Here is a 24,621-nt window from a genome sequence, read left to right on the forward strand (position 1 = left end):
AATGGTACTTGTGCTACTTGAGTAAAAGAAGTATTTCTTCCGATTTGGACAGATATCTTGAGGCACATTGCTAAGGGCTGAGATTTCGTTGGTGGGGGCAGCATGGTGGTCTAGCACACGAATCCTTTGCATGTTGGCACCAACATCCTTTATGTGCCCTGTTTCATGTCCCAGTTGCTCCACTTCTGAAGTAACTCCCTGCTAGGAAAATAGCAGAGGATAGCCCAAGGTCTCGGGCTCCTGCAGTCACATAGGCGACCAGGAAGAAGCTCCTGGCTCCCAAATTCTGACCCGATGACTCTTGCCCCAGTGGAGCCATTTCGGGAGTAAACCAGCATATGTAATCTCTGCCTTTCCCTCTCTCTCTCTCTCTCTGCAAGTCAAACCCTCAAATAGAAAGTAAATAAATCTTAAAAAAGAAAAGGCTTTCATTGGCAAACAACACAGTCCACACCATGCCTTCCCAGAGATTATGTATGAATACAGAGGAAAATAGACTTCAATGAGGATATCATTTATTCTCATCTTTGGATCCCAGAAGCCGTGGTAAAGTAAAACATGTTTAATCCAAGACCTGAAACATAAAGTGCAAAGGGTCAAAAAAAAAAAAACATAAAAGAGTTAAGAAGGGCTTCTAGTATGTTTAAAATAACTAGATTAAAACAAAAAAAATTAAAAATTTGTATTAAACTACCCTTAAATTGACTCTTCCTTGAAAAATGTTTTGTCAACATAACTCCATTAATTATCCTAAGAATTTTATAAAGATGGGCTCATGCCATCTTTAAAAAGAAAGCCTAGATCATAAAAACTTTAGCTCCAGATTTTTCAGATGGGCAAGCCAATGCACAGTTAAATTACACAGTAGCACAACAGCTAAAGGCAGAAATAGGCATTCAGAACCTCACAGTCTGCCCCAGTTTTCTGCTCTGTTCTGTTTTGTTTTGTTTTTAAGATGTATAGACTTTGATTGGAAAGGCAGATTTACAGAGAGAAGACAGAAAGAAAGATCTTTCATCCATGGGTTCACTCCCCAAATGGCCAAAACAGCCAGTGCAGAACTAATCCAAAGCCAGGAGCCAAGAGCTTCTTCTAGGTCTCCCATGCAGGTGCAGAGTTCCAAGAACTGGACCACCCCTGACTTTCCCAAGCCGTAAGCAGGGAGCTGGATGGGAAGTAGAGCAGCAGGGACATGATGCTGGTACTTTCAAGGGGAAGGATTAGTCAGTTGAGTCATCGCACAGGGCCATAGTTCTCTATTCTTAACCACTGTGGCAAACCATCTATTCATCCACTTGCACAACAAGGTTTAGTGACTTTGAGCCTTCACTTAAAAATCAAGACTTGATTGAGTAGTGTCTAAAAACAGGAAAAGTGAATAAATTGCTTAATTACACTAATTTTTAAAGAAAATTCTTACCAATAAATTTAGAGATTGAGTCCAAAAACCTAACATATGTGTTTCATACATTAATTTAGTACTGAATTTTGAAGAAAATCATGCAATGAGGTACACATTATAATCCTCACCTTACAGGCCAAACAGAATGCAAGATAGTAAAAAAAAATGCCAACTCTCACACTTCTTAAAGTAGTGAAACCAAAAATCAAACCAAAGTTGCCATATTGAAATGTATTTTTTCCTCTTCATATTACAGTCACAAAAACCTATATATTTTAATGTTTAAGACCTATCACTATGTTTAATCAGTTCTGAAAATAGTAATCATTTTATACTGCCAATTAATCCCAAGCTTAATCTTTTAAAACTCTAAATGATGCAAGCATGAGAAAGCAACAGTAGGATGAATTCTCCTACAACTCTGACTTACAATTTATAGAGAGAATAACAAAAATGCAAACCTTCCCAATTAAGGGTGAATGAACTTCTGGAGGAGTTCAGAAAGAAAAGATGAAAGGGCTTATAAGAATTATCTTCAAATGAACATAAGGACTGCAGACACTGATGTTTTTTACAGAAAGAAGATGAGCCCAAGGGAAAACTCAAGGATGCATCAATACCCCAGTGCCTGTCCAAAGATGTGTTTAAACCTTTAGACAGAAGAAAAGGCAATGTCTGATTCATCACTAAATGGAAATCTCAGGGCACTTGTGCTATGCTGACCTTTTGGATAAAAGAATCTTTGTTATTGTGTAAGATTAACTTCATTTTTAAAAAATGGCAAAAAATAACAAAAAGTAAACTTTAGATTCCATTTCAAAGAACTAGCACTTGATTCTTCATATTATATTTCATTACATATATGTGATTATTTTGTAATAAATGGAATGAAAGAAAAGCTTTTTTAAAACAGTAGTACAAAGATAGTATAATAAAACATATTAAATTTGGGTGGAGTGCAATAGCCTAGTGGTTAAAATCCTTGTCTTGCACATGACAGGATTCCAAATGGGCACTAGTTCATGTCCTAGCTGCTCCACTTCCCATCCAGTTCCCTACCTGCCCCTGGGAAAGCAGTAGAAGATGGCCCAAAGATGGGGCACTGTACTGAGAAGCTCTTGGCTCCTGGCTTTAGATCGGCTCAACTCCTTCCATTGTGGCCACTTGGGGAGTGAACTAGCAGATGCAAGATCATTCTCTCTCTCTCCTTCTGTAAATCTGCTTTTCCAATAAAAATACTTTGTTTAAAACGTTTCTCAAACAAATTTTAACAATTACATACTACTGCAATTTCCTGGTATGTGGTCATCTTAAATTTTACTTTATATGGGTGAAGCTGGACATTTTTCATTGATTATTGCCTATATCCCTTGAATATATTCTTGTTGACCTGTCATTTTCTTACTTTTTATCTGCTGAACTTAAGTCTCTGACTATAATGTAAATTAAAAACACATAACATATTTTAAAAGACTTATTAAATACTTGGAAGAAATAAGTGAATATGGGAAAATGACTTATGGTAAGCATAGTGTCCATGTAACTATTAAGTCAAGAACAGATAACTACAGGAATTCAGGCACAGCAAAACAGATCAGATGAATAGATAAAAAATGTAATTTATGCACAATGGAATCTTATCTAGTTATAAAAAGAATATGATTCTAGCAGTCACATCACGTAATTGGGACTTTAGGACATTTTGTTGAATGGAGTTGGACACAGACTACAACTGCATGTATCCCTTATATATGAGAGCATATTTTTAAAAATAAATGAAACACACAAAAACAAAACAAAAAAAAAAAAAGAAAGAAATGCCTGTTGTCAGATTCACTCATTCTTAAGATAAATAATACAATAGAAATTCAAAATTATTTCTTAGCCATTCAGACAGATAGAAACAGAGATTTCCTGTTTGCAGGTTCACATCTCAAATGCCCACAACAATCAGGGTGGAAGCTCACACTGGCCTCCTGTGCAGAAGGAAGGCAGCCAAGAGCTTGAACCATTACCTGCTACCTTTCAAGTGGGCGCATTAGCAAATAAAAGACTGAAACCCAGGTATTCCAACCCAGTGATTTTTTTTTTCTTTTCAGTTCTTTATTATTATTATTATTATTATTATTATTATTATTATTTTAATAATGTTACTTAGTTGATTGGGGTACAAAGGGTGAAACTGGGTACAGGGTGAAACTGGGTAATACCACTGTTTCTGCACTAATATTATCATTTTCCCCTGTATCTGGGTTAGGGGAGTAACAAAGGGAAAGCCCCACCCAGCCTCCCACCCATCCCAGATCCCCAACAGGAGGCACACTCTGAGGGTCCTGCTCAAGCAGTTTTGATAGTTCATCAGTTCTGGATTGCTGCCAATTTCACAGTTCCAACTGCGATGAAACCTATTCAGAGTGCACTGGCTGACAGTCTCTTCATTGTTGGAGTTCTAAGATCAGCAGTTCAGTTATAGGGATCTCCAAAGAAACTTCATCTAAGGTGATCCCAGACCTGATTCTTGCGTGAGTTTGCTAGTACAGAGTCCAACACCGTCTGTCACACCAATGAGCTTACGCATATGCTGGTCATTGCGATTGCTGGGTCAGTTCTGTTTCCAGCCCTGTCTTCCTCCTGAACCAACGGGTGTTGTAGTCCACCTCGAACCTACCCACTTCATGCTCGGTCCTCACGCAAACCAGTTGGAGCTACAGCCTAGTTGCGGTGACTCTCCATAACCCCCACCAGTTCTGCCCCCTACCCTGGTTCCCATGCATGCCAGTATGTACCGCAGGCTTGTCCCACATCCCATTTAGCTCTTGCACATGTCAATGGGCATTGAAGCCTAGTTCAACCCAACCAACCTACTATCCAGCCCATACACTTACTGGCAGGTACCTTTCTGTCTAGCCACCCCTGCACCTGTCCTGGTTTTTTTGTGCTGTCAATGAGAGTGGTAACCCCGAGGGAGGTGCCCACTATTTCCCTTCTAGGCCACACACACTCCCAGATTATGCACCCTCCAGGTGGGTCTGGCATTTGACTTGACAGAATTAGTTCCCAGTGCCAATCTCTACTGCGGCAAAGCCCAACCAACCCTCACCCACTCTAATTTTTGCTTGCACCAGTCAGAATATCAGCCCACCATGGCCCTTCCCTTATCTAATTCACATGAGGCCCACAGGTGTTATAGCCCTGCCTAGTCTGAACTGCCCCCATCCCAACTCACACTTTCCACTGGAAGTAGTTATCCAGCAGGGAGCCCACCTTCCCCTGTCGGCTTTGCCTCCTCCCTCTGATTTTCACATGTGTTGTTTGGGCACTGCAGCCGCATCTGGTATGCTCATCTCACCTTGGCATTCCTTAATGTGTACTGGTATGTGTCGCAACCAAACCTAGCTTGACCCACACTCTGTTCTGGTGCTCAGATTCGCCAGCGGGTGATGTGAACAGGTTCAGCCTGGTCTGCCCCCAACCCATGCCGTGTGTATGCCAGTGCCAACCCAGTGATTCTGATAAGCAATTGGTCACGTAAGTGGCATAATATGTGCTACAGCAAACACCAGCTACTCCGAATTTTGTATTTTTATTTCATTGTTCAATACCATGGTCAAACATTTTCCCCAAAATACTCTCATTGGTTCTATAGCATTTGAGCACTTTCAAGGAAAGGCTTCTCATAAAACATTGTGTGAGAGAGAGATATCACAGGTTTTTATATAACAAGCACAGAACTTTGCAACATGTTCCCAAATTACCCAGTAACAAATCCTAAGCAACTACATCATTCGTAACCCCATTCACTCAATCATCTCACTTGGTGAGTGGTGATCCATCTATTGTAACAGTTTGGTTTGATTCACAAAAAAGACAGACTTACTGTATCTTTTTGACAGAAGGTAGTGTTCCATTGAAGGTAGGCTCCTGCCTTCCACAGAAATGGGAGCTCGGGGGGCCCACCTCTCTTGATAATTACATCTCAAGAGGCATTTTGCCCAACAATTGGGCAAAATGAGTTCTACTCATTACATGTCTAGGCAATTAGCCAAAATTTCCAAATAGCCAGTCTACAATCTCTCAATTACAATAAAATCATAAATCAAGAATCCATAGATTCAAAAATGAAGCCTAAGTTCTAAAGAACTCAGGAATGACAGAATATGTTAGTGAAAGTTTTAAAAGACTACATACTAAAATTTGTGGGATAAAGTTAAAATAAGTTAAAATAATTCGGAGTCAAAAATGTATAACTTTAATAAGTCTCACAGTTAAGGAAGCAATTCTGAAAGCAAAACAAAAACACCCTAAATTGCCAATTTAAGAAATTAGAAAATAAATCAGAAAATTAAAAGAAATAGACAATCAAAATAATAATTATCAAACCAGAAAGTATTAAACTATCAGAACACAAGAGAACATTAACAAAATAAAAACAAAATCCAATAATACAAAAACCTAGTGCACCTGGGAAGGCAGTGGAAGAGCCCAAGTGCTTGGGTCCCTGCCAACCAAGGGAAACACCAGGATGGAGTGCCCGACTTTTGACTGCAGCCTGGCCCAGCCCTGTCCGTTGCAGACATTTGGGGAGTAAACTATTGGATGAAAACTGCCTTAAGGTTTATATACATAAAGCAGCAGCAGCAGCTACTCCCTCCACAGGCCTTCAACCTCTCTTCCACCCTGTGCCCATCTCTAGAACAGCTGCAGGTGTCAGGGGTACCTCTTTTTCTGAGATAGAAAGCTCCTGCCAACAGTGGTCTTCACTTATATTTTTCACTTATTAAAGAAAGATCCAAATGTGAAATAAGCCAGTGCTCAAAAGACAAACAGCCTATGTTTTCCCTGATTTGTCGTAACTAATACAGAGAGTCCTGATTTTTTCTTTTCAGGGAAATGCATATTAAGTGAAATTGACATTTTCAGATTTTTGTTGTTATTTATAGCCTTGACTATACTCTTGAGAAACAGCATAATTTTTTCTTTTACTTACAAGTTATTGGGACAAGTTCTTAGAAACACATAACAGACCAAAACTTATCACAAAAAGAGATAGCACGTTAGTAATTCTGAAAATAGTAGGTAAGTGGAATCTGAAATCAAAACATTTCCCATGAACAGAATAAAATTCTGAAGTCATTAAATTAACAAGTTCTATGACGTTATAAATTTTTATCATATAAGAGCCATTATAGTGGCAGAAAAAAAGTTGAATAAATTTGTTTTAGCATATTAGGATAAACTTCATACAAAAGTATTTGGAGAACAGGATGACAGAGTACAATCATTACCATCGACAAAAAAAACAAGGCAATATTAATTTGAACCCTACAATGTAAGAAGAGTACAGCACATCATAATCAAATAGGATTTCTCCATGAAATACAAAGTTACAAAATTAATTAATGTAACTCACCACCTAAATGGATTATAGCAGAAAAGCGATGGTTTCAAATGGATTTTTTTTAAGTTTTATTTATTTTGATTACAAAGTCAGATATACGGAGAGGAGGAGAGACAGAGAGGAAGATCTTCCAGCTGAAGATTCACTCCCCAAGTGAGCACAATGGCCGGTGCTGAGCCAATCCGAAGCCAGGAGCCAGCAACTTCTTCCAGGTCTCCCACATGGGTGCAGGGTCCCAAGGCTTTGGGCCGTCCTCGACTGCCTTCCCAGGCCACAAGCAGGGAGCTGGATGGGAAGTGGAGCTTCCAGGTTTAGAACCAGTACCCATATGGGATCCTGGTGCATTCAAAGCAAGGACTTTAGCTGCTAGGCCACCACGCCAAGCCCTTCAGATGGATTTTTTAATTTAAGTTTACTGCTTTTTATCATTATCATTTTATGACACAGTTCCATAGATCATGGAATTTCCCTTAACCCTCCCCCAATCGCTGAGTTTCCCTATATCATTACTATAGTATAATTCTTCATACACAATCGTATGTCCATCATTGCGGGCATGGACAATGGCAGAAAGTCCAGCATCCTATTGTCATGATATAGTAAACAGTTTCATTGGGTGTCCATTTTTGATCTGGAAGTACAGATGCATACTGCAATATCTCCTCACATGTGGATATGATAGTCTCCATTACATAATTACTATACATCCCCTTAAACGAAAAGCCAAAATACAAAATCAATAGCAGGAAGAAAAATAGAAATTTATAGTGCCATGAAGTTAAGCAACATGCTACTGAATGACTAATGTGTCGCTGAAGAAGTGAAAAAGAAAATTAAATACAACTTTGAATTGCTGAATACTGTTTTTAGCCTGATCCAGCTCTGCTTCCAGCTTTTTGTTTGTTTAACCCTGGCAATAGGAAATGGGTTTTAATTTTGAGATTCTTTCTTCTGCCTCCTTCATTCTGTTAGGGAGACATCAGGTGTCCTATATAGCTAGGTTGTTGGTGGGGCTGATCTTGCAGGAACCTGTTGGCTGTTAGGTCTGAGGGCCACACGGACATTTTGTCCCACACAATGCCGTAGTCGGTACTATTTTCCTGCGGGACCAGTGCAATGCACTGAGCTCTGCGAGTTCTCTCTGAGCTCAGCGCATACGCAGCTCACTGTTGTCCCCTGCAGTCTTAAAAGCCTTTGCCACACTGTAAGAAATGGCACCTGATGTGTCACTGGTTGAATTTTTGGTCTGATGGCTGTCAGGGCTGATGGCTACCCAGACCTGTCTTGGGTGGAACCTACAGGATGCCACATTGTTGCAGTTCACTGAGCCAGAAATGAGTTCACTCCTAGCTCAGTGCATGCAGAGTCCTGCCCCATATCCTTTGCCTCCTTAAGCAAAATGGCACCTAATTTGGCTCTAGGAGGTAAACTGGACTGTGAAATCCACCCTGTTCTCACTCTGCCCATCTGGGACCTGCCACTCTGTCTCTGTTCCTGGTCAAATAAAACAGACCAGCAGGATGAGAAGTTCTTTGTCTGGGTTCACCTCCTGAACTACCAGTAAATGTGCCTTTCCATCTTGTTGTTGGTGTAGTTCTAGCTCCTGGTGGAGTTTCAGACCACTGTTTGCTGAATGCTGCTGGGCTATCAGTCACTGCAACACCACACCATTGTGTCCGCTGCTTTCCTGTGTCTGTCAGTCTCCGGGTACCCCTCTGCTGTTGTTCTGTCCTCTCCTATTTCCTGGAATGTGCCCTCTCTGCTTCACACTGGCTAATATTTCACCATCTGTTTAAATGTGTCTTTGCACCATATTCTGCCATCTTGATTCTCCTCAAATGGATTTTTAAAATAGATTCTTCAATAAAATGCCTCCTTAATCATCAGGGAAATAAATGAAGCGAACCTCTCATGACCAATAGATTGCAGAAAATTTAAAGTCAGAAAATATTAAAATACAGGCAAGACACTTAGGATTTGAAGGTTTGCCCTGGGTGAAATTAGACACCCTGTCATCGAAAGGTGCATCACCTTATCACCTTGCGTAGTAATTCCATTCTTTGTTCACAATCTGGCAAAGCTAGGCAACAAATGCACCAGAGAGTAGACAAAGAAAATTAAACCCTTGTAAATATTTGCTAATATGTAGAATGATTAGGGAGTATTGTCATATCAAGCAATATACAACATAAAATGGACAAATTATAGCCATATTCATCAAAACAGGTACCACAGGCATATGTTGTACAAAAATACAAGCCGCAGAATAATAAATGCATCATGCTTCCCTTTGTATAGCTTTCAAAAACACATAAAATCAAACACTATCTGAAAGATAAACATGCAAAACGATGTGGTATTAAGGAAGAACTTACAGGAGAATTCCAGTATAATGATTAATGTTCCATTGCTTAGATTGGTGATACCTAGATATCTATCTATTGGGTATTCTTTTTACATAAGTAATATTAATTTGTATCTATTGTTTATTAAGTCACATTAAAATACATATACTGAAAATAGAAAGGACATCAATAGTCCCTGTTCCTATGTGATACAATTGCCAAGTCAGTACCAGAAAGCTGATGCTAAGGCTTTCTTCCTTAAAACAAGTTTCTCCTCAAGAACCCATTTCTGCACAGTACACATTTTGCAAGCACACAGATGAGATTGCTGCAGAGTATGCACAATTTATTGTCCTTTGAAGATCAATGTGCTACTTAACCCACTATGTTAAGGAGCAGAAAGATACACAAGCAATAGGTAGTACATTCCCAAAGTGCCCTGCCTGTCTGCTCACTTTCGCTAATGCCATTTTCTCAGAAAATCCATTCAATATAAACATCTCTCTCACCCTTTTTATTTCTTCTGTACAAGGTGCCAAAGGACATAATGGATAAAATCATCTTTAAATCAATATATAATCCTAGAAAGTAAATCAAAAGTCTTGCAGAAGTCACGTCTTTTGTGTTGCTCATGGTTTTCTGCTTCCCAAATCTCTGATGCAACATATCTAAAGAGTTGGGATATATGAGTCTAAAATAGGACCCTGACCACAAGAAGCAATTAATTTTTAATCATTTAAAATAACACAATAATTTTGTTACTATTAAGGTAATTAATATATGTCATACAAATCATCCCATAAAGTCATAATCTGTGAGACTAACACTGCAGACTAAAATGCAGCAACTATTGTTCATTTCTGTTAACAATATAATTTTCCTAAATTTTTCTAAAGCAAGATTATTTTAAGTGTGTCATAATAACAAAGGGTCAGAAAATTCATTCAATTATACAACAAGAAAATGGAGCTGTGGAATCACATGAAAGTTCAAAGGTCAAAGTTAGAGAAAAAGATATGCAAGCCACTGCTATACTGACTGGCTTGGGTCATGGTCTACTTAGTGTTTATATTATCCAGCATAGAAACTTCACAGTGAGAATCAGTTGCAGGGGTGTGTCAGGCAGTGTTTGGCGCATACAATGGAGGTTGTGAATGAAAAATTTCCTGTTTTCACTGCAAAGAAAGGACGCCACTGCCCACATCAAATCAGCAGCATTAACCAAGCAGTGCACAGCACCACCTCCCAGCACTGCAGTCTGACAGAGCTGCTTCTGTGTCCAAATCACTACAGAGAAGAGTCACCTCTACCTTCATAAATGCTCATGAATGCATTTCAACCAGAACCTAAATCTTGTCCAGAATCCTAACCACAAAAAGGATCATTGAAATGCACTCTTTTTACGAATGTATACCGGGAACATGGGGGAGAATGTTGAAATATAGTAACAGTACCAGTATAGTAACAGAAGTGGATGCTGGCTTCAAGGAGATGAGGGAGCCAGCTTTGGGAACTCTGTTAAATTTGAGAATCCATGACACATCAAAGTGAGAAAAAAAAAAACCCTAATATAATTTAGAAAACTACAAACAAGAGCCATAATAATGTGTAGAACAAATGAACAACTCCAAACACTACCAGATTACCTCTGACTTATGGAATGATGAATAAAAGACCCCAAAATTAACATGATTGTAATAGAGTGAATTAGATTTGTGAATAACAAAGGTAGCATTATGAAATGAATTCAACATTCAGGTTAAATCATGGATAATGTCCTTCAACACTTTAGCTTAAGGAAGTTCAGACATTTAACTGTAATCTGGTGGACACGATGAGAAGGAAACAAATAATGATGCCACGGCTCACAGCTGTAAAATTAAGGCCCAATAATCTCTGGGGAAAAGTAACACTATCAGAATAATCACAAACAAGTGGTCTCGTACTTGTTCGCTCTGTCCATACTTGCTATTTACAATGAGCCGTTCATGAATTTAGATTTGGGAAACACTAATGGGGAACAACAGACCTCATCCCTTAAGTCAATAATACTGCATTTTCAAAAACACCCTTTTGGTTATGTATTGGGAAGGAGAAGGGTGGTGTGAGTTTAAGTTTCATCCACACGCTAGAATTTGGAGTTTTTCTACATTTTAAATTTATGTCTAATAGTCATTGTGATGTCTCCGTGAGCCTATAGTTTGGTCTGCAGAAAATATGAATGTGAGGTTTAATTCTATTACTTATTACTAGTTGGGCAAGTTACTTAATTACTACAAGCCTCAGTTTCTTCAAGAAAAAAAAATACAGCAGGTTACAAGGATGCACATTTGGATTTGGAAGAGTTGAAGAAGATATTTTAAGCACTTGTAGTCTAAAGTTTTGTAAGGAATCAAAAGCCTTAATTATAGTTTTGTCTTCTTAGCTGCGAAATACAGAGAAGTGAGTGAAAGATCATTCATGCTTCATTTGGTTAACACAAGTTTTTGTGTCCATGGAAAAATAAAAGATGTGAATTGGCAAGCAGGCGGGAAGCAGGTTTCTTTTTCCATCTATATGCTGAGGAATTGGGATTGAAGCTTCTGGATGGGGAGCTGTAGATGATGTGAAAATGATAGGAACAGATTTATTTTTTAGATTTGTCATTCCACTGGCATTCAAAGCATAAATCAGAAGCTTGAAAAGTTGAAGAAATGAAAGCCAGTGAGCTAAAAGATAGAGATAAAAGATGAGAGCTTTGGGCCCGGCAGCGTGGTCTTGCGGCTAAAGTCCTCCCCTTGAACATGCCAGGATCCCATATGGGCGCCGGTTCTAATCCCAGCAGCTCCACTTCCATCCAGCTCCCTGCTTTTGTCCTGGGAAAGCAGTCAAGGACGGCCCAAAGCCTTGGGACCCTGCACCCGCATGGGAGACCTGGAAGAAGTTCCTGGATCCTGGCTTCAGACCGGCATAGCATTGGCCATTGCGCTCACTTGGGGAGTGAATCATCAGATAGAAGATCTTCCTCTCTGTCTCTCCTCCTCTCTGTATATCTGACTTTCCAATAAATAAATAAATCTTTAAAAAAAAAAAAAAAAAGATGAGAGCTTTAACCAGGAGAGTGGGACTGGGTATTGACCAACCTTTGTAATTGTTCTTCCAGAAGTTTTTGTTTCACTTTCATCTCCTTGAGGGCACTGTCATGAGTTTAATAACTTTTCTGATACTTTTATTGACCCCAATAGCTTTTTGCTTATAGTACATTAGTCTGATGTCCTCATGAAAGGATCCTGTTGTTTTGATAACATGTCCAAGGTCCAAAATCCAAAGTCTTAGTAATATGACCAATTCAAATACTAAGCTGGTCAGGGCTGTTGGAGAATGTAGCATGTAGTGGAGCAGGTAAAACTGCCTCCGCCTTATGGGACTGGTATACCATGTGGACACCAGTTGACATCCTGGGTGCCGTACTTCTGATCCAGCTCCCTGCTACTGTGCCTGGAAAATCAGCCAGTTCCGAATGCCTGGGCCCTAGCTACCAAGAAACAGGAGTAGATAAATTTGCTGGTTCTTGGCCCGGTACTGGCTCTTGCTGCCAGCTGGGGAGTCAACTAGGATATGAAAGATCTCTGTGTTTTCTCTCGCTGTCTGAAACTCTGCCTTCACAATAACCAATAGATTTTGAAACATAATACTAGGCAGGGATCACAGAAAATATATCTTGAGGAAAGAAACCTTCCCAAATTTTCTTACGCCTAAGTACATTCTTAGGTAATTGCATTCATGTTTATCGCAGTTGACACTGGCATCTGCTTTCATCCCATTGCTCATGTTTTAGAAAATGTTATGACCATTCTATGTAGTTAGAATAAATTGAAATTCTTTGATTAAAACAATGCTGATATTACTTCAGAGAGCACTAGACACTTTTGTCTAACTCTGCTTCTGATATTTTTAGCAAATTGATTCAAAGACAAAATGGAAAGCATTTTTTTTTTTCCAAAGCAAAACAAGCTTATTCAAGACAGGACTTTAAGGAAAGCCATGTTAGCAGTTCATTAACAAGGATGAGAGGCAGTATCTCTCTTTGAAAGTATCCCTCTTTGGTGATGTTTCTGAAAAAGTTTCCATCTGTGCTCTGCGGTTAATGGATCCAGTGGTTATGAGACGGGTGGGAATTGTGAGAAAAGCCTTTGAGCAGAGGGACGAAAACTGCCTTCCTCAACACTTCTTCACTCAGTTTTTATGATGGTGCAGGAAACCTAGTAGAACCTAGAAGGAGCCAAGACACTTTGTTCTGTTTTGCGTCTTCCACATGGTAAGTGCAGGTTCCTTTCTCTATTTGTATTACAGCTGGTATATATTATTGATAATATACTTAAAGCTATTATATAACAAATGACACATTACACATGATAAATCATAATTAAGCAGGAGCAATGTTGTCTTCCCTTTAGATTTCATAAAAACCATAGAATGTGAAACTTCTTAAAAGTATTTTAAATTGGGGCCTTTGCTTTGATGTAGTGGGTAAAGCCACTGCCTGTGATGCCATATGGACCTGGGTTTGTCTCCTGGCTACTGCAATTCTGATTGCTAATGGCCTGGGGAAAATGAAAGAACATTTCCGAAGTGTCTTGGCCCCTTCCTCCTATACATGGGAGACTCACCTGAAGCTCCTGGCTTGGGTCTGGGCCAACACTGGCCATTGAGGACACCAGGGAATGCATAGATGAGGTCACATATGGATGGAGGATCACCATCCCTCTCCTCTCTCTCTCTAATTTTGTCTTTCAAAATGAACATTTTTTAAAGTGTTTTTAAAAATGCAATGAACATATATTCATTCACAGGGTTAAAAGGCTAGGGCTAGATTCAATTCCAAGCGTCTGTGTTTTAGGCTTTGCCTTTTGAATGGTAACACCCTCCTGCACCTGGTGCTTATCTGTGGTGTGCTACTCCATGCCAGATACGCTGCCTTCACGCAGACCCCTTTGCTTGTCCATGTAACTAAGGGGGAAAAAAGACAGAAAGATAGTTTGGCAATCTTGAAAACTTTTTTCTCCTGCTGATCAAACTGTTTTCCTTCTTTAGAACATCAAGCACTGACTAAAAGCTTTCCTATGCTTATGAATATGTGTATGAGTGAAAATGGCTTTCACTGAAACTAGGATAGCCGCAAATGCTGTTAATAGAGATTTTTTTCCTGCAGTTTCCCTCATAGGAAATTTGAGTTTCTAGGAAAAGTGATCACAGTTCCAGCTCAGTGTGTAGTTTTACTTTTGTTTTCAAGGAACTCTGGATCCTCTACGGAAACATGCCAATGACTCCAGAGTTAGACCTTTGCTAATGCAGTGTTCTGGGATGACATGAAATTCACATGATATCAGCTTGACATGATGGCCTGTCTTCTAGGAGGATTACTCACTAACATGAGGATTTGAAATTAGTCAGATTATCTTGTTGACGGCGTGGTAACCACAGCTTTTTAGCTCCACTGTGTACTCACATAAAAATCAGAAAAGTAAAACAAACTAGACATATTTTAGCTGCATGTTGATACTGATTGCTAATAGTGTGTTGAATAGAAAAATGGTGATTCTAAGACAAATAATTCTAAAGAATTGGATAAAATAAGCTAACATTCTAATTTTTCAGTTTATTAAAAAAGGATAAACTTTTGTAAAGGATTCCTCAAGCTTTAGTTAGGCTAATTTTAGTTTTGATTAGATAATTCTATTTTTATAGTTGGAATGGAAATTCAACTGGAAATATTTTATTCTAGACTTATTCATTTGAAAGGCAGTGAGAAAAAGAGAGGGAGAAACAAATGAAGACATCTCCCATCTGCTGGTTCCGCCCCCAGATGGCGTTAAAGGTTGGATAGGGGATAGAACAGTTAGAAGCCAGGAACTTAGAACTCCAACTGGGTGGAATGGCAGGGGCCAAAATCTAGAATGTGGACCATGTTTCATAGAAAGTGACCAGGCATGTTAGCAGGGAACTGAATCAGAAGCAGAGCAGCCAAAACTATAATGGATACTCTGATATGGGATGCTAACATGGCAAACAGCTTAGCTTGCCTTGCCACGATGTCAGCCCCAAGAGCATGAGATCTTCTATTCATTTCTGGTCTAGAATAATGGCAATACAAGAAAAATATGCAAAATGATGCAGAAAATAAGTAATAGATATTAAGGATTCAAGCATAGAATGAAAAAATGGAAGCCAGGATCAGGAATGCACAACTCAAGCTATTCAAGAACTCTAGTTGCCTTATTGTTGTGGGGGGGGTCCACTGACAGACTGGAGTTTTGAACTTTGGAATATCAACATTGCCAAAAGAGTGATTTTCCTGGAAAAGAACGTGAACTCCTAAAATTCTTGAAAAGTACAGGAAATTCTGATTCAAGGTTCATGAATAGACTATTGTCCTTGAGCCTTCAGATATATCTGCAAAAATTTGCATGATTCATTGATATGTACTTTTGAGAGAAAGAGAAGAAATGGCCCATAAATTTAGTAAAATTCTCAAGGGGTTTATGACCCAATGAAATGTATAAATCCAAGAGGCAAAGGAAATAACAACGTTGTGCTTTAACATGTTGTGTGTGATCTTGATCAGCACCTAATCTCTCCAAATTTTGTTTCCAGTATGTGTGCAACTAACTCGATCTCACTTTCTCCACAACTGCTGTTATGGGAATGAAATGAGGTTGTACATGTGACGTGTTAACTTCATGGCATTGTAAATTTCTATTTTTCTTTCTATTGTTGATTCTGTATCATGACTTTTCATTTAAGGGAATGTACACTAGTTATGTAATGGAGACTAACAACCAGATGTGAGGATGCAGTGTGGTCGGCATCTCTGTTTCCAGACAAAAATGGACTTACAGTGAAACTGTTTATATTATATTTTGACAATAGGATTCTGGACTCTCTGCCATTGTCCATGCCCGCAATGATGAACATATGACTGAGTATGAAGAACTATATGTTAATAATGATATAAAGGAATTGGGGGGGAGGGAATTGGGGAGGGGATAGGGGAATATGGAACTGTATCGTAAAATGATAGCAATAATAATAAAATGTGAAAAAAAATTAAAAATATATATATTACTCTAATATATAACAGAGAGAAACAGCTATGTGCCAGGCACATTTGAAAGAACTCCATGCGTTTTATCACTCTTAACTGTCACAGGTCTATGAAATTGTTTTTTGGTTTTTTTTTTTCTTTGTTTGTTTTGCAGATGAGAAAACTGAAGTACATACAGAGAGATCCAGGAATTACTCCAAATCACACAGCTCGTAGCTAGTAGCACTGACACTTACACAACTCAGCCTGACTCCAGAGGATGAGGGCAATGCTTCATGCCTCTCTAAAGGTTTCATAGAGAACACTACCCAAGCATGAACTGTTTTATGTACAGTTTTCAGTCAAAAAATTCAAAATTTTCAGTTAATAGTTTGAGGTCATGATTACAATGGGTACACAGGAACCTTAGATAATACAAGGGGAGGCATACAGCATAAAGTCTATTCATCTCTCCTGTCTTTGATGCTCCATATTCACAGTGTTAAGGCATATTAATTTCAAGCTAAACAAGGATTTTAAAAGTGCTTTAGCTATGCCAGTCTAAGTGGCTGAGCTGATTGAGAAAGGGTCTCTGGGCTCTGACTTTCATGAGTATGTTCGGTGTAAGAGCTTTGGTTGATTTCCAAGGAGGAGCATACGGAGGATGGTTGGAGGATGGTTGTGGTTAGGGCTTCCTGCTTCCCTAGGGGTTTGCCTTGAGACGTTGAGCATCATTGGTTAGTGAAGGTGTTTTCTGGAATAGCACGGATCTATTGTCTTTGCTTTAACAGGAATATGTTTATTCTCCCATCTCTTTTCCTGGCCAAACAGCGAGCGCCATTTCAGCTATGCTTACAGTTGCAGTTGCTTGGATGAGCTGAAGAGCAGCTTAGAGACCACAGCCTGCTACCAGAAGCCAGTGATTATGGGAGATAAGAATGTAAAATTCACAGCACAAAGAGCTCTTTTCTCCCCAGCATCCCAAGGCATCCTGCAGCAAGGAATCTCAGGTGTCCTCCCACCCAGGGTTCTTAACGAGATTGAGAATCACTGTGAACATATTGTGAGATGATCTGCAACTTTCATAAGGCTCTCAAAGAAATCTTTGATTCTCGCCAAATAAAATAAGACCTGCCCATTTATTCTGCAGCTCAGACTTAGAAAAAAAATAGAATTACCTATAATCCATCTCAGCAAAAACAGAATATAGCATAGATAACTGATTCGAAAAGCTCTTTTAGAAATGCATTAACCGGGCCCGGCAGGGTGACGCAGTGGTTAAGGTCCTCGCCTTGCACGCCCAGGATCCCATATGAGCGCCAGTTCTAATCCCGGCAGCCCCGCTTCCCTTCCAGCTCCCTGCCTGTGGCCTGGGAAAGCAGTCGAGGACGGCCCAAAGCTTTGGGACCCTGCACCCGCATGGGAGACCCGGAAGAGGCTCCTGGCTTTGGATTGGCATAGCATCGGCCATTGAGCTCACTTGCAGAGTGAATCATTGGACGGAAGATCTTCCTTTCTGTATATCCGTCTTTCAATAAAAATAATAATAATAATAAATCTTTAAAAAAAAAAAAGAAATGCATTAACCACAACTGTTTTCAGTTACTCTTGCTTCTTGGACCCCACTTACCTCTTTAAAATGTCTGAGGTGCTTTTAAAATTCGTTTTCTTGGCTATAGTCTCAGTGGTGATAGAAGGTAGCTGACGAGGAGCCCTTTGAAAGCAGGCCTGAGGACAATTACCAAGTTACCACGGAGTGTTCTTGTTTAGGAGCGCTGGCTTTTTTGATCTCTCTCCCTTAGCTGTTGTCAGCCCTTTAATCATTGTCGTGGCTCTTCTCTGGGCTCTAGCCAGTCTTGCTAGATCCCTCGTGCACTGTGGAGTTGGACCAAGCGCTTTCCTTAGTGTACAAGTAATGCTGGACGGGGTGGATTGGCCCTGTCCTGGCTCACACATCTCACGCTTGGCTGTGATATCATCAGAGGTCTGCTGGCCGCCTTGTACAACCCTGCCGTGAGAACTTCACTATCTGGTTCTAGCAGACCCCGCTTTGCGGGATGCCTCATTGTTTGGTGGTACATTTAATTAATGCTACTGTGACGGATGAGAGGCACAGGTAAGTTAGGTCACTGAGCAAAATGGTGACACAACTGCAATTATTCCCTAATTCCTCCACTCCTAAGAATTACATTTACATTGACTTCTCAAAACCTCCGGTCTATATCCGAAGTTGTTAGGGAAATTTCTCATGTATATCCTCTATACAATTCCCCTTACATATGATCAACCAGCGTCTGAAATGTTAAAAATCCCATGTTTTTGAAATGAAAAAAATCCCAGAAGTCAGCGATTTCTGAGTTTCAACCTGCTTGCCAGGTGGATCCTCGCACCATCCTGCTCTGCCTCACCCTGGACATGAATGACCCTTTTGTCCAGCATAGCCACACTCTATTACTGCCTCCCCTGATAATCAGTTCACAACCATCTGGTCAATCAAATCTTACTGGTACATAATTGAACACACATGCACAGTAGTTCAACACTATCACAGTACTACATCATTCATCTCATTTCATCTCACATTAGAAAAGTGAGTAAAGTAGAATAAGATATTTTGAACAGACCACATTCACATAACTTTCATTACAGCAGGATATAATTGTTCGTTAATATTACTATAATGAACCAACTACTGTGTCTAATATAAAAACCAGATTTCATTATATACTATGTATGGAAAAGTGGTATTCGTATGTTGCACAAAGACATTTTGGTCAATGATGGATATATCACTGCACTGAAAAAGGCTTAGTGACAATCACCATGACATCATAGCCTAGTACATTGCTGGTTGTGGTAATGCAGGTGTAAACAAATCTACTGCACTCATAGCCATACGAAATGTAGAACACGCAGCTATTGACAATGCATGATACTTGCCAATGATGCTAAAAAGTTAATGGTTTACATATTGCTGTACTATATATTTTATCATTACCATTGTGTACTTTTTCTATTTACTAAGAAAATATTTACTGTAAAAACAGTGTGCCATGTTGGGCTAACAGTAGCTACATATATCTTATGTTTATCTTGTCTCTTGATGACATCATGCTCTTGTTACCATGCACATAACATATATGGCCAAGCTAAGCAATAGATTATACCATTTAGGTTTATGTAAATATATTTCATAATATTTATACAATTTAAGACTCTCCTAAAGATGTTTGTTTCAGGATACCTCCCTATTAAGAGGTACATGAATATATATTTAGGGCCCAGTACTATCCATAATTTCAGGTAACCACTATGGGTCTTGGAACATATTCTCTATGGGTAAGAGGGGACTAAAGTAATGGGTTTTCCCAAGCTTACATAATTTCAAAAGTCAATGTGTTCGGTGACTGGCAACAAGGACAGCTGACTCTGAGTCCTTGTCTTCATTCTGTTACTAATTTTTCTGCTTACCACCCAACATCTTTTTTGTGATATAACGTTAAAAACATTTAGGTACAATTTTACATTGGAGTTTCACTGGCTCCTGGCTTCAGCCTGGCGCAGCCCCAGCAGCTGTAGTCATTTGGGTAGTCAACTAGTAAGTAGAAAGTCTCTTTCCCCTTTCCCTTTCCCTGTGTCTCTGCCTTTATAATTAATAAATGTGTTTTTAAAAGAAAAAAAAAAGAACCTTAAAGGACTGCTATAAAGCATTGTCAGAGTATGTGTTAATAATTAGCTGAGCAAATTTAAATGCTGTAACTGGGTAGCTGGAATATGACTGGGAAAGCTGCATGTCTGTGCCTCTATTTCCTCTCATAAAGAACCAGAGATTTAAAGAATGAACTTAGAACCTGGGCGGTAACCTAGTGCCTGGAGTCCCCCATTGCATATGGCAGTATCCCATGTGCCTGCTAGGTAGTGTCCTGGCTCCTTCATTTCCCATCCAGCTCCCTGCTTCTGGCCTGGGAAAGCAATTGAGGATGGCCCAAAACCTTGGGACCCTGCACCCACAAGGGAGACCCAGAAGAAGCTGCTGGCTCCTGGCTCTAGCCATTGTGGCCACTTGGGGAGTGCGCCAACAGATGGGAGATTTTTCTCTCCCTGTCTTCTTCTCTCTGTATATCTACTTTTCTCATAAAAAGATAAATAAATCTTAAAAAAAAAGAATGATCTTCATAATGGCTTTAAGAGGGTCTGGGTAATTGTTACATTCTCTTATGTTCTGCTTACCTTTAAAGAGCTACAAGATGAAAAAAGGACCACAGAGGTACTGTTACACATTTAACTGAAAATCTCCATGGTCCAACTTAGCTGGAGGGATTCCACACAGGATGCAATCTGCTGGAATTCATGGACATCACCATCTAGCCAACAGCTTTGCTTGATGGTTACATCCCAAAACTGGAGCATTTGTTTTATTTTGTTTTGTTTTTTAGCAAATGCCTTGTAAAATGTAAAGAGGCTATTAATAGTAACATTTCTGGATTGAGGAGAAAGGTAAGGGAATGACAAAGGTACTAAATGAAGATTGTCTGTTCAACTTTTGGAGCAAACTGATTTCCATGTGTCCTCCACATTGAGCAACATGGCCTGCCGTCACCCTAGCTGTTGGGCATACCTCATTGAACTCTGAAGTGTTCTTAAAGCAGCACGCACGTAGGCATCAACTACTGAATACAACTCATCACTCTGTGTTCTTAGACGGTCAGAGAGGATCTGATCCACTTCCTAGCTATGCGACTTGTTTCAAATTATTTAAACCTCACCTGTAAACGGGGGATGATAGCAGTTATTTCAAAAAGAGTATCAAGAAAAGTAATTGAGTTGATACACAATGAACACTTAGAAAAGTTCTTTGCCCTGAGTTTTACTAGTTTTCATCATTTAGAAGATTTTCTAAGCAGAAGAAATCCAAGCTTTTTTTTTTATCGTCATTGAGTTCATCAATACCCAGCCTGCCTACCTAGAGCCACAGTTCATTACATTGTAATAGCCACTGACATAATAACTTTTATGACCCAGACTTCAATTTTCATTTGTATGCCTCACACATAAAGCATTACTTGTTAATTTACCTAGCTGGGGCTGTGAAGTACCAGAAACAAGTTCCATCAGCACGAAGAGAAAACACCTGTAGCAGGACTCTTTCAGATCTGATTAGAAGGTGAAATTCACACATAAGACAGTTATAATTTAAACTTTGCTTCACTGGCCTGGTGGCAGGTGGAACTCATTACATGAATTCAACTGAAGGTCAAAGCCAGAAAGGCTGGACTAAGACAGGGATGGTTTGCTTGGCTTTTGTCTTAATTGTGAAGAAAAGGACTTCTGTAACAAACAGTTGACAAAGAGGCATTGCACGGAAATAACTTGCTGCATGCAATATAAAAATGGTTATTCCTCAAATATCAGGATCTCAATTTTTTTTGATCCTGGATACAATTCTTTGTATCCATAATTCATGGGAGAAAGAAATTGAAAGAATGAATCTATTTGCTTGTCTTTACTGACTGAGCTCATTTTCTACTGGAGGTTTGGGATTCTGGATTCTTTGAAATTATCTGAATTTCTTCTTGGAACCAGAACTTCAAAGCCTTTCAGAGGGAAGATGGTGGTGTTGGTTAAGCAACGCTGTGATCAAGCTCTCTATTAAAAAATGAAGTATCACTCATCACTTGGTGCTTTGAAGATCTCCTACTTCAGTAGGATCTGAAAAGAAGAACTTTCAGTGATCATTAAAAATTTAAACTATGCAAGTATCTCGGAGCTAAGTTTCCATCTTATTAGTTTTTTGCTTATAGATCTGTAAGAGGGGCTAATTGGAATTCCTCCAGAGACTGAATTTCCATCTGTGAAACTCTTCTCCAGTTGCGTAGATATGATGCACACATGTATTTTTTAAGGCCAATTTGGTCCAGTCATTTCACTGATTTAAACATCATTGCATTCACTTCATTGAACTTGTCAGAATGACGAACTAAACCAGTCCCCATGACGAGAGAGCAAAACCTTGCTTATAACATAGTAAGAATATTCCTCTGACAGCTTTGAATTTACTGGGGATTATGGGTATCATTGTAATATGGAGCTCAAACTTCATATTTATTCATTTAGATATATTACCAAATACTTTAAGTTCTCTCTGCGTTTACAAAGTGAGTTCATTGCCCACATCAGCAGCATACGAGTTGATTTCAGCCAAAAATATATCAGGTACTCATAAAATTGCTTCACTCTTAAAACATGATTTCTTAATTTGTATTTACATACTTCAAGCACTCCAATGACCTCTTTGAAGTAGTTGCTGATAAGCTCACACAAGACTTTGGTCTGTAGCTATGACTGATTGATGGTGTGCTTCTGGCTGTCATGCTGATAACCTGTCACGCCAAGTCTCCTTGGCACTATCAAGGTTTTAGCAAAAAATTTCTAAAGTCTTAACAAATCTTCCCAGTGCATACCGCAAGTCCTACTTTTCAGAGCTAAGTGAAGAAGACTGGGAAGAAAGATTAATTGACTCATAAGGCCTCAAATTAGGGGCTAAAAAATTTCTATTGTAGTGTTCAGTTAATATAGCCTAGATTATCTACTCTTTATAGATGTAATCACTGTTTTTTCTTCTCTTCTCTCCCCTTGATCATTTGTGTTGGTAAACATGATTTACACTTTACAGAAGCAGAAGTCAATCGAATACACAGCAATCATGAGCATGCATGTTAACAATGTGTTTTTGTGGCCCAGCGCAATGGCGCAAGTGGTTAAGGTCCTCGCCTTGCACGCCCGGGATCCCATATGGGCACCAGGTCTATCCCGGCAGCCCCGCTTCCCTTCCAGCTCCCTGCCTGTGGACCGGGAAAGCAGTCGAGGACGGCCCAAAGCCTTGGGACCCTGCACCCGCGTGGGAGACCCGGAAGAGGCTCCTGGCTTCGGATTGGCATAGCATCAGCCGTTGCGCTCACTTGGGGAGTGAATCATTGGACGGAAGATCTTCCTCTCTGTGTCTCCTCTCTGTATATCCGCCTTTCCAATACAAAAAAAAAACTATGTGTTTTTGACTTTGCCTGTGGATTGTTGTCCTTTATATAGAGATACTGTTATTTTAACTTTGAAGATTGTGAAATGCTATTATTTTTAGAAAATGATATTTTTAAGAGTTAAAATGAAAGAATGAATTATAGCATTCTCCAAACTTTATTTAAAACAACGTTAAATGACTGTACTAATTTTTTAAAGATTTATTCATTTTTATTTGAAAGGTAGACTTTACAAAGAGAGGAGAAACAGAGAGGTCTTCTGTCCGATGCTTCACTCCCTAAATGGTTACAACAGCCAGAGCTGAGCCGATCCAAAGCCAGGACCCAGGAACCTCTCCTAGGTCTTCCATTGCATCGGTGCCAAGACTGTCCTATTTTAGCGAAGCACACTAACAGCAGGGTTAAACAGGCAGACGTGCTAAGCAGGGCTATGCAATATGCAGAAACGAATACGTGGTTGGGTATGGCAGAGACAGTACATATGGGAACGGGCTCCAAAAAGTCAAGGGGAGATTGCAAATACTACAAGTCAAACAGAAGCATATACATTTCTCTTCCTTCTTCTTCCCAAAACAACTGCTGTTCAGTTGAAAACAATAGATCCTGACCCAGCTTTGGCAAACTAAAGGAAAGGAGTTATATTATTGCATTATTCCCCTAAAGACCCTGCATTACAGCAGTTAGTCCCCGAGGTTGCAGCTAGCCTTAGGACGTTTTGAGCATCAAATCTCAGGAAAGACAGGGTTGAGCTCATTTCTTCAGATCTTACCGATATTCATCCTTTCTGTAAAATGCCAACAGTAAAACAAAGCAAACAAAATCCTCCTAGTTCCTAGGCACTTGGACTTGAAAAATGAAATTTTAAAATACTGTCTTGATTTCTACAACTAGTTATGGTATCACAAAAAAGATTGCTAATATATTGCCCAAATACAAACTACACTTTGTTCACTCAATACGCATTTTGCATATATGTGCAAAGCACATATAACTTCAGGAGAAGTCCATTTTATAAACATCTTCCCTAAAGTAATAAAGAAAATTTTTCCATCTAAATGTCTTGAACTTCTTTGTATAGTTTGATACTTAAGAAGAGGTATGATATGCTTAATCTGTTACTGACACATTCTTAATGTGTGCGTCTACTCAGATTCCTAAGCTTGAGGTATTTAATGAAATATTTGTGTACATGGTCACCACTGATCATAAACATTTAAAATGCAGATTTATAAGAAATTCTTGTTTTCTAGGTGTGAGAGAAAAATGGATTTCTATAATTGGAAATAGAAAAAAAAGATGAAAATGAAAAAAATAAGTATAGTAAGCGATGAATGTATATCAACTTCCTAAAACTCATGACTTTCGTGGGGGCCTGAGGA

The sequence above is a fragment of the Ochotona curzoniae genome, unplaced genomic scaffold (genome assembly GCF_017591425.1).
Source record: "Ochotona curzoniae isolate NIBS_2020 unplaced genomic scaffold, NIBS_Ocur_1.0 contig_4642, whole genome shotgun sequence".
Classification (NCBI taxonomy): Eukaryota; Metazoa; Chordata; class Mammalia; order Lagomorpha; family Ochotonidae; genus Ochotona; species Ochotona curzoniae.